The sequence below is a fragment of the Macrobrachium nipponense genome, chromosome 29 (genome assembly GCF_015104395.2).
Source record: "Macrobrachium nipponense isolate FS-2020 chromosome 29, ASM1510439v2, whole genome shotgun sequence".
NCBI lineage: Eukaryota > Metazoa > Arthropoda > Malacostraca > Decapoda > Palaemonidae > Macrobrachium > Macrobrachium nipponense.
In genome coordinates, this window is record NC_061092.1 from 15,325,597 (window position 1) to 15,341,489 (window position 15,893).

Genomic DNA, 15,893 nt, shown 5'->3' on the forward strand with positions numbered 1-15,893 from the left:
TGTTCCTTGTTGCTTGCATTGTATATTAGGACTTTACGCAGGGAAAAATAATTACATACACAGGTAAACAGTACTTATATACAGTAATTAGACAAAAACATACCAATCTTCTTGATGAAAAAAGCAGTACCTAAAAACAACAGGAGAACTACTGTATAAAAATACGTACAACGGAAACCATGATATTTTATGCATACATATAGTGGCGAAGTAGGCTGAGTATTTAGTTATTAAAAAAATATGCTTTATAACAAATTTAAGTACAGAAAAGCCAAATTATCTTGTAAAATCATCACCACATCAGTGATCATTATTTTTATTATCCAGTGCATTGATTAATATTCCAAAAAAATCACCTGGCATAATGTACCAACTTGGTTAAGTATGATATAAGTAAAACTTGAGAGTATCCAGTTCAACTTTTAAGTTAATTGAAAATGCCCATTTATAAGTATGAAATCAGTGCCTAATTCTTCTGCTACAACCTGGCATTATGGGAAAGTACAGCGACTGTTTGTATGATGTATGGTCAAACAACTGAACAAATGTTATAAGGTCATCTGTGGCTGATCCTTGCTTGACTTTCGACCTTGAAGTATGAATCTATCTCAAGGATCCAACAAATTGAATCCTGAGTCCCTATCACCCATATATACTGCATGAAGTTTGAAATCTCTATCTTCAAATGCTATATTAAAATCGTACTTCTTTAAAAAATTTAACTTTAGCTCACAGACAAAAGCAAAAGGTTAAACACAGATAAATAGGCCAATTATAACATTCCCCCTATATGGTTACAACAGGAATAAAAAGTTAAAAAACTATCAACACTGTCTGAGCACATCACTTAGCCTAGGCAGGAAAGATCTTGCCAAATATTAAACACTTTCACTCACTTTTAATGCATTATAAGCACCCTGATTAATGCATCTATGGGGCATTAAAGCATAATTAATAAGAGATTTTTCTGTTGTTTAGATCAATAAATGTACAGTACATATAATACCACCACCCAAGCATATTAAATAGATCTCATTACTGTAAGGCAGGACTAAGACACTGCTAAATATGCTATGCATTCATGCATGGATATGAGACTTCTCCCACAGGCAGATCTCAATATCTCCCAACAACCAGGATATGCTTGGAAGGTGAAAGGGGCTTTTACAAAGTGACTACTCATAATGCTTCAACAAAAAACCCCGATACTTGCCATCGAGAAAGACGCACTCAGGATGGTTCTCCTCTGGCGTGAGAATCTGGCCATCCTCAACGTCATCCAAAGTCACTACCACCTTGGTCGGTCCGGCAATGCATTCATCTAGACTGACGCTCTCCACTTCTGGAGGTGAGCTGACCTCTTCTATTTCTTCTGTGTTTCCAAAACCGCATGAACTTTGAATAAAATCTTGGCTGACTTCCTCGAACCCACTGCTCTGGGACTGGAACTGGCTCTTCTCTTGCTGGAATTCTTGGGGACCTGTCCGTTCAAAGGGGGGACTTCTGCTTTGGTGTCTGGGACTCCTGCTCCTGCCTCTGCTGAAGCTACGGCTGTTTCTCCTCCTGGGACTCTTTGTCCGACTTCTGCTGTACCGCCTGGGACTCCTGCTGAATCTCCTCCTGGGACTTCTGCTGCGACTCCGTACCATCCGTCTTCTGGGACTCCTGCTCGGGCTCCGGCTCGGCCCATAATTTCTGTTTTTGCCGCGGGGAGGCGACTTGTAATTCCTGCGGTGACGGAACCGAGGCGACGCGCTGCGGCTGCGACTCCTCGAGTATCTCCTGGATCTCACGTGGAACTGGAAAAGAAACAAAACAAAAATATAAAATTGCAGTTAATAAAGTTAATAAAAACAGTTTCCAGACCAACGAGAAAGGAAGCAATCATGATTTGAAGGTTGTTTGACCTTACAAAAGTTTTCCATGACACAGCTACGACAAGATATCTGCCAAGAATTGTACCCTTTTGGCTTATCAGATCTCAATATCTTCCACTACCAATTAATCCATGGACTTCTAAGGCTTATGTCAACTTAATTTACCAACCGACTTTTTTAACAAGATCATCAGCCCTTGTAGAATGAGAGAGTGAGAATCTGTTTGGTAACCCTCAAGAAAGGTTTTTTCAAGGCTGTGTTATCCATAATGTCCGTGAAAGTTTAACTACAATGCCAAAAACACTTTAAGTCAGAAACTAATATACATACTGTGCATATTAATATATTGACATTTTCATTAAGTGAACTTGTTGCAGAAAAATTAAAATGAACCAAATTGCCGATAATTATAGCAGCAACACCAATGTATATTGTTGTACATGAATAAAAAGGAATGAGTCACGACATATATAATACAGATAAACTTACAAAGGAAGTATTGTCTTATAATATTTGCCAACTGAATGTTATCCTGTAGGGCATATATAATCTTTCCATGAATAAAAATGTTATTGTTATAATACAATTAAGTTTGTTCATACTTACCTGGCAGATATATATATAGCTGTATTTTCCGAAGTCCGACAGAATTTAAAAATTCGCGGCACACGCAGTGGGCGGCCAGGTGGTAGTACCCATTCCCGCCGTGGGAGGCGGATATCAGGAACTATTCCCATTTTCTATTCATATTTTATCAGTGCCACTGTCTCCTGAGGGGAGGTGGGTGGGCACTTTAATTATATATATCTGCCAGGTAAGTATGAACAAACTTAATTGTATTATAACAATAACATTTTGTTCATGAAACTTACCTGACAGATATATATATAGCTGAATCCCACCTTCGGATGGTGGGAAGAAGACAGAATAGGATTTTTTGGGAAACTAAATTAAGTAGATGATATACATCTTGGTTCCTCACCTGTTAGCATAGCCGACTTCGTGATTACTGTCACCAAAGTCTGCTTCTGCGTTACTAGAGTTGCCAGCGAGGTAGAGACCTGTAATGCTGGTGCGCTCTAGATGATCTGTCAACGGGGACGTGACCACAATGTGACTAGACCATATTACCATACTTCCGAGGGCACCGAAGCTAAAACCACCACCTGACCTAACCTATCAAAGTTAGTTCCATAACTTCTAGGCTAAGAAAAAGGAACGCGCCTCAAGCGACCAACCCTTCAAAGTTAAAAGCACACCTATCCCTTTTCTATAGGATAGGATTCGTGTTGCTTCCTGCCCCCAATAATATCTACGGAAATGTATGGTCCTAGCGACTTACAGATCTCAAATGTCGTCTTCACATCCCGTCGGGAGTGTGAAGCGAACACAGAGTTGCTTCGCTAAAGCGTGGCACTCAGGATGTTACTGAGTGTCATGCTCTGTTGAAATGCTTCCGAGGCCGCGCCCTCACCTCTTGAGCATTCATATTAAGAAAAATCTCAAATCTTTATGCAAACATAATGAATGAGACCTCTTAAAAGAACTCCTTGGCTATAATGCCAGGGTGTTCTTGGACATGAACCAGTCTGGTCTTTTACGGAACACCGCAGATTGTCGGGAGTGTGAAGCGAACACAGAGTTGCTTCGCTAAAGCGTGGCACTCAGGATGTTACTGAGTGTCATGTTCTGTTGAAATGCTTCCGAGGCCGCGCCCCCACTTCTTGAGCATTCATATTAAGAAAAAATCTCAAATCTTTATGCCAACATAATGAATGAGACCTCTTAAAAGAACTCCTTGGCTATAATGCCAGGGTGTTCTTGGACATGAACCAGTCTGGTCTTTTTACGGAGCACCGCAGATTGTCCGTTGACCTTGACTTTCTATAGTTTTATCAGGATAAAACTTGAGAGAGCCTACAGGGCACAGGACTCTAATGCCTTTGCCCAATAAATTGTGCCATACCCTTGGTCTCCAAGCCTTCGGGTCAAGGGTTAGACAGGTTTTCGTTCTTATCAAGAACGGAAGGCTTAGTGGACAGACCGCATTATGTCCTTTAAAGCCAAAACCTCTGATGATGGCTAAAACCTCACTAACCCTCTTTGCCGTGGCTAGAGCGGTTAGAATATTAGCCTTTCTGGTCACGTGTATTAAGTTCGCAGAAAGGATAGGTTCGAAATGCTTTTGGTATCAGAAACTCAGACTACGTCAAAGTTCCATGCCGGAACCTTTGATCCAGAGAATTTCAAGATCTCCACAGACCTCAAAGATCGTGAAGCTTTGTTGTTTGACAGAACCGAATCTCTGAGCCTAGAGGCCGTCAACAACAATTTGCATATTCTACAATAGTTAGGACTTCTAGCTTACTCATACTTCAGACGGAAAGATAGAACCATAAGGAAATTCACAGAGGTCGAGTTGGAGGAATAGTCATTTCCCTTCACTTACTCCAGAAACGGCCTCCTCCGATTGAACACTGAAAATAGGCAGCACTGCTTTGCCTTGGCCAAGAGACTGCCATCTGTTGAAGATCTTATCGCTATGTACCGTTGAAGACGAAGGTAGATATTGAATGCAACCTACGTCTTCACAGACGAATCGAGAGAAGGACTCTCAAGATTCTGAACCTGTGCTTACAAATGACTGAAAACGCTAACCGCTATTTTCATTGCTGTCCGGTGAGAAGTCGTAGTTGTAATGAAAGCGGGGCGTTCTTCAGTAATGAAAACACAGAGGAAAGCCGCCTGAAGAACTGCTTCTCATGGGCTGAACATTTGGAAGTAGAGCTGTCAGGTCGGAGAGTAGGCGATGTCTTTATGACATATCTGTTAATTCGGGATGAACAATGAACAATTGTACACCTACGAATATGAGATATTTCACAGACAAACTCAGATGTCTGCAAAATCATTCGCATTATCAGTGCGATGCAGCGGGAGACTTGTACAGAACTTCTGTTACCGTGCGGTAAACAGTAAAACGAATAAGTCTAAGATATCTCTGTTGAAAATTCTCACAATATCGAAGGCGATGGAATCTATCGTCACAGCGGTAGATGGTCCTTCATAATTGCGAGAATCCCCTTTAATCAGAGACCTAAGTCCAAGATTGTTGGGCAGAGATAGGTTCGGTAGTTAATCAAAGCAGGGGAGAGAGAGAGACATAAACAACCGTGCATCTCGGAGGCCCAGCTGATACTGGGCGGCTATCAGCCTGGCACAGGCAGTTCAATACGCAGTAGCAGAGCCTGAGCTCCCGCTGACTCGTCATCCTGAGTTGCCAGGTAATCCATATTCCAGAAAGGAATGCGTTCGGCTAGAACCACCGAGCATAAAAGATATGCTCGAGCAATTATATTTAGGCGAAACGAATTTCGGTAAATATAAAAGTTGAAATGGTGTTGTCGTGACAAAACCATAAGCATATAAAATTGAAACAAACTCCTGGGAGGTTGCAGGCAACCCCGAGTTGCAGTTCAATTAGAATACTTCTCGTCTAAGTCGCAATCCGTAGAAAAACTAGGATATGCGCCTACCCCTCGGACCATTCAACTGCTTAGTAGAATCATGTCGCGAGGTTAATATACGTAGTATATTTATAGGATTCTGAACAACGATCTCCATCCTAAATTCTTTCCTTCAAGAAAACAATATAAGGATTGGAGATCGACCACCTTCGATCTCTATCAAAGAGAGTGAAGGAGAAGTCTTCCTCGAAGGAAAGCTTCAATGGTGAACAGAATACTAACTGCCTGAGTTGCCAGCTACTCCCTTTACGAAGGAATAGTTATGATATTATCGAGCAAAAGGAAACTCTCAAGCAGGCCTATTTAAACGAAACAGAATTCGCTAAATACAGAAGCTGAGTTGGTGTTGTCGTAACAATACCTGAAGAGTTGTTCTTCCTCCAAAAACTCTTGGAAGGTTGAAGGGAGTGTCAAATAAATACATTAGAACAACAGTTCTTTCGGCTTCTATCCGCAGAGGTAAATACGATATGCGTATATGACTCGACCCATGCGTTAGCAAAATGACGCACCAGTAAACTACGTAAATATTGTAGTAATTTGAACATCGATTCTCTACTACATCTTTCCTGGACGAGGAAGAGAGAAAGAAAGGAAAACGACTGTCCACGTTCTAATGAACGAGACTTTTTAAAAGAAACTCCTTGACTCTTTGCCAAGACTCTTTTCCAAGAAAAGGGAGTAACATTCGAATAGAGATCATCAAGAGAGAACCGTGGATCGAAAAAGACCGTTCAATGTTCTTATGATATTGGACAAAAGACTTCCTGGATAGTCTACAAGTCTTTCTCTTAACCCCGGATGAGCCTCTGAAAATGAATGAGAGCTCTTCCGAAATTGTTAATGAGTTTATCCGCTTAAACGATAAAAACGTTAAAATCTATGTCAATGAGAACTACCCCATTTATGAGGGGTCCCCCACTTAAATGACAATGGGGAAAACGTCCTGACTTGACAAAACTATTAGCACTTTGCTAATAGGGGAAAACCCTTTAACATGACCGAAAGTCACCCAGGAATCCGAGTATATAATCTTCCCGATTCTCAAAGAAATCGATGAAGAGGAAAGAGGGATAGAAGAAAAAATTCGGGTATGTCTCTCCGCTAACTCCGAATCCTTTAAAATTTCTGTAAAGAAATGTCTTCAACAGCAAATAAGACGCCTTCAACAAGTCTCTCTCGCAAAGCGTCCTGCCGAGCTTCCACCGAAGCGTCCTGGCGAATGTCCACAAAAGCGTCCTGCTGAGCGTCCTGCTGAGCGTCCTCAAAAGCGTCCTGCTGAGCGTCCTGCCGAGCGTCCTCAAAAGCGTCCTGCTTAGCGTCCTGCTGAGCGTCCTCAAAAAACGTCCTGCTTAGCTACGAGCGTGTCTGAGCAGAGAACACCAAGTCTTCTGAACGACGTTTCAGAGAGGAACTCGTTGAGCGCCTTGATGCATGCAAGGCCCGCCAAGAGGCGTCCTGGCGAGCGACCTTGCCAACATCTCAATGTTATGACGAACCGCGTTTTGCGTATGACATTGAATATTTTTAAGGGACGTCCTGATGCGAGTCTCCATGGAGAGCCGCACGCTGCTCCTGAAGTGTGTGAACACTAAAGGAAGACGTATGGCTTTCGCCTTCCGCAAGGTGCTTGTCGACCCGAGACATAAGTTGTTTGACTATGCAAAGCAGCTTGCCGGCCGTCAAACTTATCAGCTTGCTTTCTCGAAGTAAAGCGAACGTTACATAACGTATACGGAGCGCAATGAGGAGAGGGGACGAATACTGAGTTGCTTCTCCAAAAGGTGGAATCAAGAATGTCCTTGATTACCAAATTCTTTTGGAATGCTAGCGAGGTTGAAACAGCTCTAACTTCATGAGCGTTCACTCGCAGGAGGCTCAAATCACTCTTCTGGCAAGATGAATGAACCTCCTTAATAATGTATAAGTGATATATACACGAGCGTTCATATATACGAGCGTTCACTCGCAGGAGGCTCAAATCACTCTTCTGGCAAGATGAATGAGCCTCCTTAATAATGTATACATGATGTATACATGAGCGGTCACTCGCAGGAGGCTCAAATCACTCTTCTGGCAAGATGAATGAGCCTCCTTAATAATGTATACATGATATATACATGAGCGTTCTCGCAGGAGGCTCAAATCACTCTTCTGGCAAGATGAATGAGCCTCCTTAAATGTCCCTTAGAAAAAGAGCCAGTGCATTCTTCTAAAAGGGAAAATGTGGTCTCTTTACTCTTTCATCCTCTCGTGGAACGAGAGAGAGGACGTGAAAGCGTCCTCTTCTCTAAAGCTTCTTTAGGGGGGGTCGCGAGTCCTTCCGAGAGCTCCAACCCCTGTGTGGGGAGGACGCCTCGGAGGACGAGAAGCAATCCTTCAAGATTCGTGCACGTGCTCGATCTTCGGCAGCCTGGGAAGCGACAACAGGACCTGCCGAAAGGAAGCCAGATCAGCATGAAAACCCGTAACCCTCCTTCGGCTTTTGACATGCCCTCTCCCTGGTTTCCTGGGAGTCCGACAGAGGTCTAGGCCTAGAGGCGTTATGGGGCCGATCTGACGTTCCCCCCTAACGAGAGAGAGGACGTGAAGCGTCCTCTTCTCTAAAGCTTCTTAGAGGGCGCGAGTTCCTTTCCGAGAGCTCCAACCCCTTGCGCGGGGAGGACGACGCCTCGGAGGACGAGAAGCAATCCTTCAAGATTCGTGCACGATCTTTAGCAGCCTGGGAAGCGTCAACAGGTTCTGCCGAAGGGACGCCAGATCGGTGGGGAGCCCCCGTAACCCTCTTGCGGCTTTCGACATGCCCTCTCCCTGAGTCCTGGGAGTCCGACAGAGGTCCAGGCCTAGAGGCATTATGGGGCCGATCTGACGCCCCCTCCACAACACAAGGGACACTACACTTCACAACACTGAATGGAGAGCGAGCACTTTAGTCTAAGATTACTTGATGTAATCCTCTAGCAGACACTTCTTCTAGGCCCGTAAGCCATACCACAGGGTTAGGCAAAATAAAATCTACAGGAGGTTAGAAGGTTCATTATTTCTAACTTCTGTTTACTGTGGAGGAAAACTCCTGATTCTAACACGCTCTAAAATGCGTACATGAATCCTCCTTCTTCCGTAATCAGTCACACCTTACACTAATTACATTGAACTTATGCAAAGAAAACATGTAAACGTCATCTATACTATGCGAGTGTCTACCGAATTTCGGTAGCCTCACCTACCATGAAGACAACAAAGTCTGAAACTAGGCTAACTAGCTTCAGACATCAAATGCAATGAAAAAATTTACGCTAGCGTATGCCTAGCCACAAATCCAAGTTAATAATCGAAATAACAATAAGGATACTTAAGCGGCTAATGAAGTTTTCAAAATCCTAGGCGGAGGTCTGTAAACAGTTGTTTTACCGACCGGCGACAGAAAAAAATATGAATAGAAAATGGGAATAGTTCCTGATATCCGCCTCCCACGGCGGGAATGGGTACTACCACCTGGCCGCCCACTGCGTGTGCCGCGAATTTTTAAATTCTGTCGGACTTCGGAAAATACAGCTATATATATATCTGTCAGGTAAGTTTCATGAACAAAAGTACAGTTATATAAAAACAGGTCAACATTTCCTTACGAAAATAATGACATCCAAGGGAAAATATATAAAAAAACATCAAAGAAATGAAGAAACTACCAACCGAATCTCTCTGTTTCATATGTATATTCGAGCAGTCTGGCGAACGACAATCGCCATCATTCCTGCATAAGTACCCATGGAGATAAGCGCAGCGATCTGCGCTATTGTAACATCGACCATTTGACCAGTAACGGCACGTCACTGGGATCTTCCTGTCCTGTAAATGAAATGGATGTTCACTTAACTTTGAGCATGTGTCCTGGTAATGAAAAGGGTGTTTGGTAACTATGAGAATGTGTCCTGGAAATGAAGATGACGTTTAGTAACTTTGAAAATAAGTCCTGAGAATGAAAAGGATGGTTAGCAACTTTGAGAATGAGTCTTGGTCATGAAAATGATCTTCAGTAACTCTGAGAAAGAAGTTTATCGCAGATAATGAACTTCAATCTGGCCTTAAGGAAGATTGTTAACGCAAAGATAATCAGCTGTTTGTACAGCGCAGAGCATTACACTAAATCATTTATCATTATAATTCAGAAGATGAACCTTATTTATAGTGAACAAGCCCACTAAAGGGGCTACTGATGGTGCTCGTTAGGCAAAAGAGAAGGTAAAGGGAAATACAGAATGAGATGTAAATTATTTAAAGAAACAATAAATAAATAAATAAATAAAAATGTATTAAATGCAAGTAGTGTAGTCAAGTGATTATACAGCACAGAACGTTACTTACAATTATGGCCTCCAAAAAGTTCCTCTGGCGGCTCATTCTGGAAAGAGGAATTCTCTTTAAAACAAGATCATTATTTTGATAGTTATAAATGCTAATGAGCTATACAAAACAATCATGACTTCAACATTTTCTTATAACTTTCATTTATATCTTTATCTATTTATGTAGTGAAAGTCACTCCAAAAAATGAATTTTCATCCTTTTGAGATGCCAAAGTCAAAAGAACCTTGAACAGTCAACGCCCAACATTCGTGGTTCTGGATTCGTGGCTTCACCTACTCATGGATTTTTCTGTGGAATGTATATCCACATTATTCACGGAAAATTCGCCTATTTGCATAATTCTTCATACAGAAACATTCACTACAGGCAGACCCTGGCTATTGGCAGACTTGGTTAATAGTGATCTGTCTTTATTGAGCCTGTCTAGTACCATAAAATTGGCAATTTTTGGCACCATAATGTGGCGCGTTACAGTTATCAGCGCCGATAATAGTTATGTCACCGATACATACTGAACAGAGGCGCCACAAGTGCCGTAAACCACTGAGTTTCAAGTTACATGTAATGGCTATTTTTGCTTATCATCAAGCCCTCAGAACAGAACCCCCACCGATAACCAGGGACTTGCTGTAATTACTGTATTTTCATATTTTAATGACTATACACTGGACATCCCCTATTCATGTTCTCAAGATTCGCAGACTCATCTATTCGCAGACTTATCTATTCACAGGTTTCTCTATGGACCATATCTACCCATTATTTGAGGGAAATTTGCCAATTGGTGTATTATTCACTGAGAAATCCTCACTAATTATACTGTATTTTCTTATCAATTTCATGACTAAATGCACATTTTGTGATAAAACTATTAAAAATATCCAGGTATAAGCATTTTAAGAGGGTTTTTTGGTGCTTGAACTATCCAAATAAGCAGTTCTAAGAGTTTTTAAGAGGGGTGTCAGTATTTTACCTACTCCCAGGGTCAACTGAACTTGTGAAAACATGAATAACTAACTGTCCATTTTATTAAATATTAGTACTATACATTAACTGCCCATACATGCTACCAAAGTCACTCCATTAAAAATAAAAATGGCATAAGTAGTCATAAGGCAACTATGTCATTATAATTCCTCATAAGATAAGTTTAACCAGGTCTATGGTAAACTGTGATGAATTAATATAAATTAATTGCTCATTTTATCGATACAACTCCTCATACAATAAAGTAAGCTTACCCTAGCCTAGGGTAAACTGTAACGATTTGACTTGATTAATTTCGATTCCACCCAGTGTAATGTCGCACCATAGACTTATCTAGGCCTATAAACAACAAATTTACTACCGTGACTTAAAAATTAACCAAATTTTGTCTAAAATAGGATATTAATGACAAATTTATCAGCCTATCCTAAACCCTAGGCAGTCCCTGGTTATTGGTTGGGGTATTCCGACAGCTTGATGATAAGCAAAAACAACTGATAATTGAAATTTGGCTATTTTCAAGGCTTATAGACGGTGATAAGTGGATTTTGGTGCCAATACCTGGTTAATGGCGCCTCTGTAAGGAAAACGCGCATTTCGGCGCTGCTGGGGACTAGCTGTACCCTCGGGACACGTTTGCAGCTCCTAAAATATGAATCCAAATGACAAATTGCATGGGATGAAAGTTGTCCAGCCTGCCAAAATCTACATAAATGTATCTTACCTTACCAGTTTGCATCAATTTGCTCATAAATTTTTCTAAGTACGTACCCATTTAACATGAATGGTGACATGGCACCACCGCTCTCCCGTATTTCTTAAGATGGCTGTAGTGTGGCACTTCATTCAACCCTCAGTTCCTTAGGCTGCCACCATACGTCACCCCAACCTTATTGCACAAATTTTAAATCCAACCACTCGTACACTAGGTTGTCCCAGGTCATTACATAAGGACATGGATTAAATACATCAAACTAATAAATATGCGTCTGACAGATATGACTCATACAACTATGCCCTGACTCAAAGTTACATTTTCTTTCCATGTTTAGCCATCCAAAGGAAGTCTGGAAAGTATTTTATTCCTATATCAAGTGTCCCTGGATAATTTTAATTCTTATAGTCACTCTATCTTCCCATTTTACTTCAATTTCTCTGTAATACAGAGGAATTTACAAAGTGGATGTACCCCAAAAGGTTACTTAGAGATTATTCCAGTTTGTGTACACAGGCACAACTGGAAATAGATGGTTCCTCCAAGATGAAATCAACCAAAGTACTGGACAACCAATGGGCATTGGACAGCAGCGATTTGAATAAGGTAAGCGCTACATTCAATTTTATGTGAGTGCAATGTCAATCCATGGGGAATCCCCATAATTTGGAACTTTACTGAATGTGTTTAATGTCACAGTTATGTGGATCAGTACCTAGCCTTGGTCCTTTTGTATGTAGAGTGACAGGTCAACCTTTTGTATGGAGTGTGGCAGGTCAAACTTTTGTATATAGATAAGCAGGTCAACCGTAAATATGTACAGTCACTAGATCAGGAATTACAAAAGTTGTGGACGTCAGTTACCCACAATGGTCCCCCTATACCAGTTTAGGTTTTCCTATGATCTCTTTTTCCACTATTGTCTCGGCAAACACGTTCTAAATTGCAAATGTCACGTTCCTGTATTTGAATGAACAAATGCAGTTTACATGAGGATTTTTAATTGTGTTTTTCAAACTCTGCGTGCGTCCCGCGAATATTCACAGGCCCCCAGACCTGACCCTAAAATGTAAATTAATGGAAAAATGAAATTTTCATTATTAAAATGAAGTTTTATTGTATACTTACCGAACAATTATACAGCCGTGATTTCCACGAGCGGCAGGAGACTAAATTCAAATTTAGCGCGTAGGCGTCGCCAACACTGGTGGTGATGACGTCATCTCCCTCCACTCGCGGGACAACCAGGTACAACTGCCCAGATGAATTCAATTCTTTCTGCGTCCGTCCACCTAAGGGGAGGAGGGTGGGTATAATTATAATTGTTCGGTAAGTATACAATAAAACTTCATTTTAATAATGAAAATTTCATTTTTATTGTAGTGTCTCACCGAACAATTATACAGCTGATTACACATTTATGGGAAGGTGGGATTCAGTGGACCACTAGTATTTCTAAATGGTTACATTTATTACAATACCAGTAAACACTCAAGGTGTCTGTTGTACCTTACCTTGTAAGAGAGCTACAGCAGACTGTTACTGCCTCTGGTCGGTGCTCTTCTTACTATTGTAGAGGAATTGGAATTTGACCAAAGTTAGCCTCTACAGGAGTGGAATCCTTCCGTAGTTCAACCGAGTCAAGGCTGACTGACGGAGGATAGTAACAACAAAGATTGCCCTTGCCCTGGGCTAAGACCAGAAATTCAATCATACAAAACATTTGTCACCAACACCAATTTAAAAATATATATACCCAACCATTATAAAATCTGACCTAACAGACTGGTGAGTATCCCAGGTACTCAGTACCCCCAGCTTCCCTTGAACTCGACAACCTATTTCAAGGTGAAAAGTTAGCATAGAGGTGACGACCCCTGTGCCGTTTCTCCCAACACCATGCCAGAAACCGCCACCGGACCTAACGTTTTACAATTCTCGAAAACCGTTTCTATCTCTTTGAAATAATGACTCGCAAAAACCAAATTCGATCTCCAGAACGTGCTCTGAAGAATCGAAGCTAAAGATAAATTCTTTCTAAATGCTAAAGAAGTTGCCACTGCTCTAACCTTGTGAACTTTAACTCTCAGAACGGAAAGATTGTCGTTCTCGGACTGCGACTGAGCTTCCCTGATAAGCTCTCTAATAAAGAACGATATAGCATTCTTAGAAAGAGGACGAGAGGGATTTTACGAACCGATCAGAGCTTAGAAGATTGTCCTCTAATACCCTTAGTGGCAAGCAGATACTGCTTAATAGCCCTGACTGGACATAAGAGCCTTTCTTCCTCCTCATGTCCCAACCAAATCAGATGAGTTCCTCACCACAAAACTCCTCGGCCAAGGATTAGAAGGATTCTCGTTTTTGGCTAGAAAGGTCAAAGATACCGAAAATACAGCATTGCCTTGAGAGAAACCGACTCTTTTGTCTATAGCGTGCAATTCGCTGACACGCTTAGCAGAAGCTAGTGCAATAAGAAAAAGTGCCTTCTTAGTCAAGTTCCTGAGTGAAGCCGACTTCAAAGGCTCAAACGGTGGCCCCATGAGAACTTAAGCACCACATCTAAGTTCCAAGCCACTGTATCCTGCGGGAGCTTAGTGGTTTCGAAAGACCTAATGAGGTCCGACAGATCTGTATTGGAGGAAATATCCAAACCCCGATGTCGAAAAACTGAAGAAAGCATGGCTCTATATCCTCTGATCGTCGAAGGAGCCAGTTTCTTAGAGTTCCTAAGAAATAGAAGAAAATCTGCTATTTCCGTTAAAGAGGTCGCAGAAGTAGAGACTTTAGCACTTCTACACCACTCTCTGAAGATTCTCCACTTCCCTTGATAGAGTTTGTTAGAAGACTCTCTCCTACAACGAGCGATAGCTTCTGCAGCTCTTCTTGAAAACCCTTTCGCTCTGACAAGATTCCGGACAGTCTGAACCCTGTCAGAGCTAGAGCGGACAAGTTTTGGTGGAACCTCTTGAAGTGAGGTTGTTTGAGAAGCCACTTCTCTGGAGGAAGAAGTCTGGGGAAGTCTACTAACAACTGGAGAAGGTCCGGGAACCACTCTTTCCTGGGCCAAAAGGGAGCGATTAACGTTAGTGTTACATTGCTGTGCGACATGAACTTGTTCAGCACCTCTCCTTATTGACGCCGAACGGAGGGAATGCATAAGCTTCCAGACCCGACCAATCCAACAGCATTGCGTCCACCGACCGCAAGCTAGAGGATCTGGAACTGGAGACAAAAGAGAGGAAGACGGTTGTTCCTTGATGACCGCGAACAGTCTATGGACGGTCGTCCCCAAAGGGCCAAAGTTTTCTTGACAAATCTTGTTGTTCAAAGTCCACTCCAGAGGTAACACTTGCTGTTGATGACTTAGCTCATCCGCCAGGACGATTCATCTTTACCGGAACAAATCTCGGGACTAGCTGAACCTTCGCTTCGTTTGACCACAGGAGGAGATCCTTGGCTACTTCGTATAGAGAGAAAGACTGAGTCCCCCCGTTTCCACACGTACGAGAGAGCCGTGGAGTTGTCGGAATGCACTGCCACTACCTGACCTTCTACTAAGCTCCGAACTGTCTGAGCCCCAGGAAAATTGCTAAAAGTTCCTTTACATTTATGTGGAACTTCTTCTCCTTCTCCGACCAAGCTCCTGAAGACCGTGAGTTTCAGCAGGGCTCCCCAACCTGTGTCCGATGCGTCGGAAAAGAACTGTAGGTTCGGGAGGATGGGTCGTAAATCTAACCCTTCTTCCAACCTTGCCCAGAGAGCCGCCACCTTAGGTCCTCTTTTATTTGAACTGTGACAGGAAGGTAATCGAGTCTGGTTGCGTCTTCCTGCACCAAGAGGCTCTCAGGAAAAACTGCAGAGGTCTCATGTGCAGTCTTCCCATCACAAATTTCTCCACTGACGTCAATTTGCCCAGGAGCCTCATCCACTGATTGGCAGAACTTACCTTTTTGTCCAAGAACTCCTGAACTGTCCTCCAGACAGCCTTGGACCCTCTTCGGGGACAGAAAAGCCCGAAAAACTTGAGCATTCAGAGTCATCCCCAAAAAAGGATGCTCTGAGATGGAACCAACTGGGACTTCTGTTTGTTGACCAGAATTCCTAACTTTCTGGCAAGATCCAGAGTTGTTCCAAGGTCCTTCACGCACCGACTCTCTGATTCCGACCGGAGAAGCCAATCGTCCAGATAGAGGGAGATTCTTACTCCTAATATGTGCAGAGCCCAGCTTCCTATCGGGGATAGAACCCTGGTGAAAACTTGAGGAGCGTCGCCAGTCCGAAGCAAAGCGCCCGAAACTGAAACACCTTGCCTTCGAACATGAACCTCAGGTACTTCCGAGATTCGCGATGTATCGGAATGTGAAAATAAGCGTCTTGCATGTCCAGAGAAACCATCCAATCCCCCTGTCTGATGGA

The 15,893-nt window shown here is 42.3% G+C and overlaps 1 long non-coding RNA gene across 1 annotated transcript; it reads right to left on the minus strand.

Annotated features, from left to right (window-relative positions):
* Window positions 1-210: 210 nt before the first annotated feature.
* On the minus strand, window positions 211-9,901 carry LOC135205942 (uncharacterized). Its single transcript, XR_010312638.1, has 3 exons — window positions 9,770-9,901; window positions 9,098-9,253; window positions 211-1,799 (listed from the first exon to the last, which is right to left on the minus strand). It is a non-coding gene; the product is annotated as an uncharacterized LOC135205942 (long non-coding RNA).
* Window positions 9,902-15,893: the final 5,992 nt, after the last annotated feature.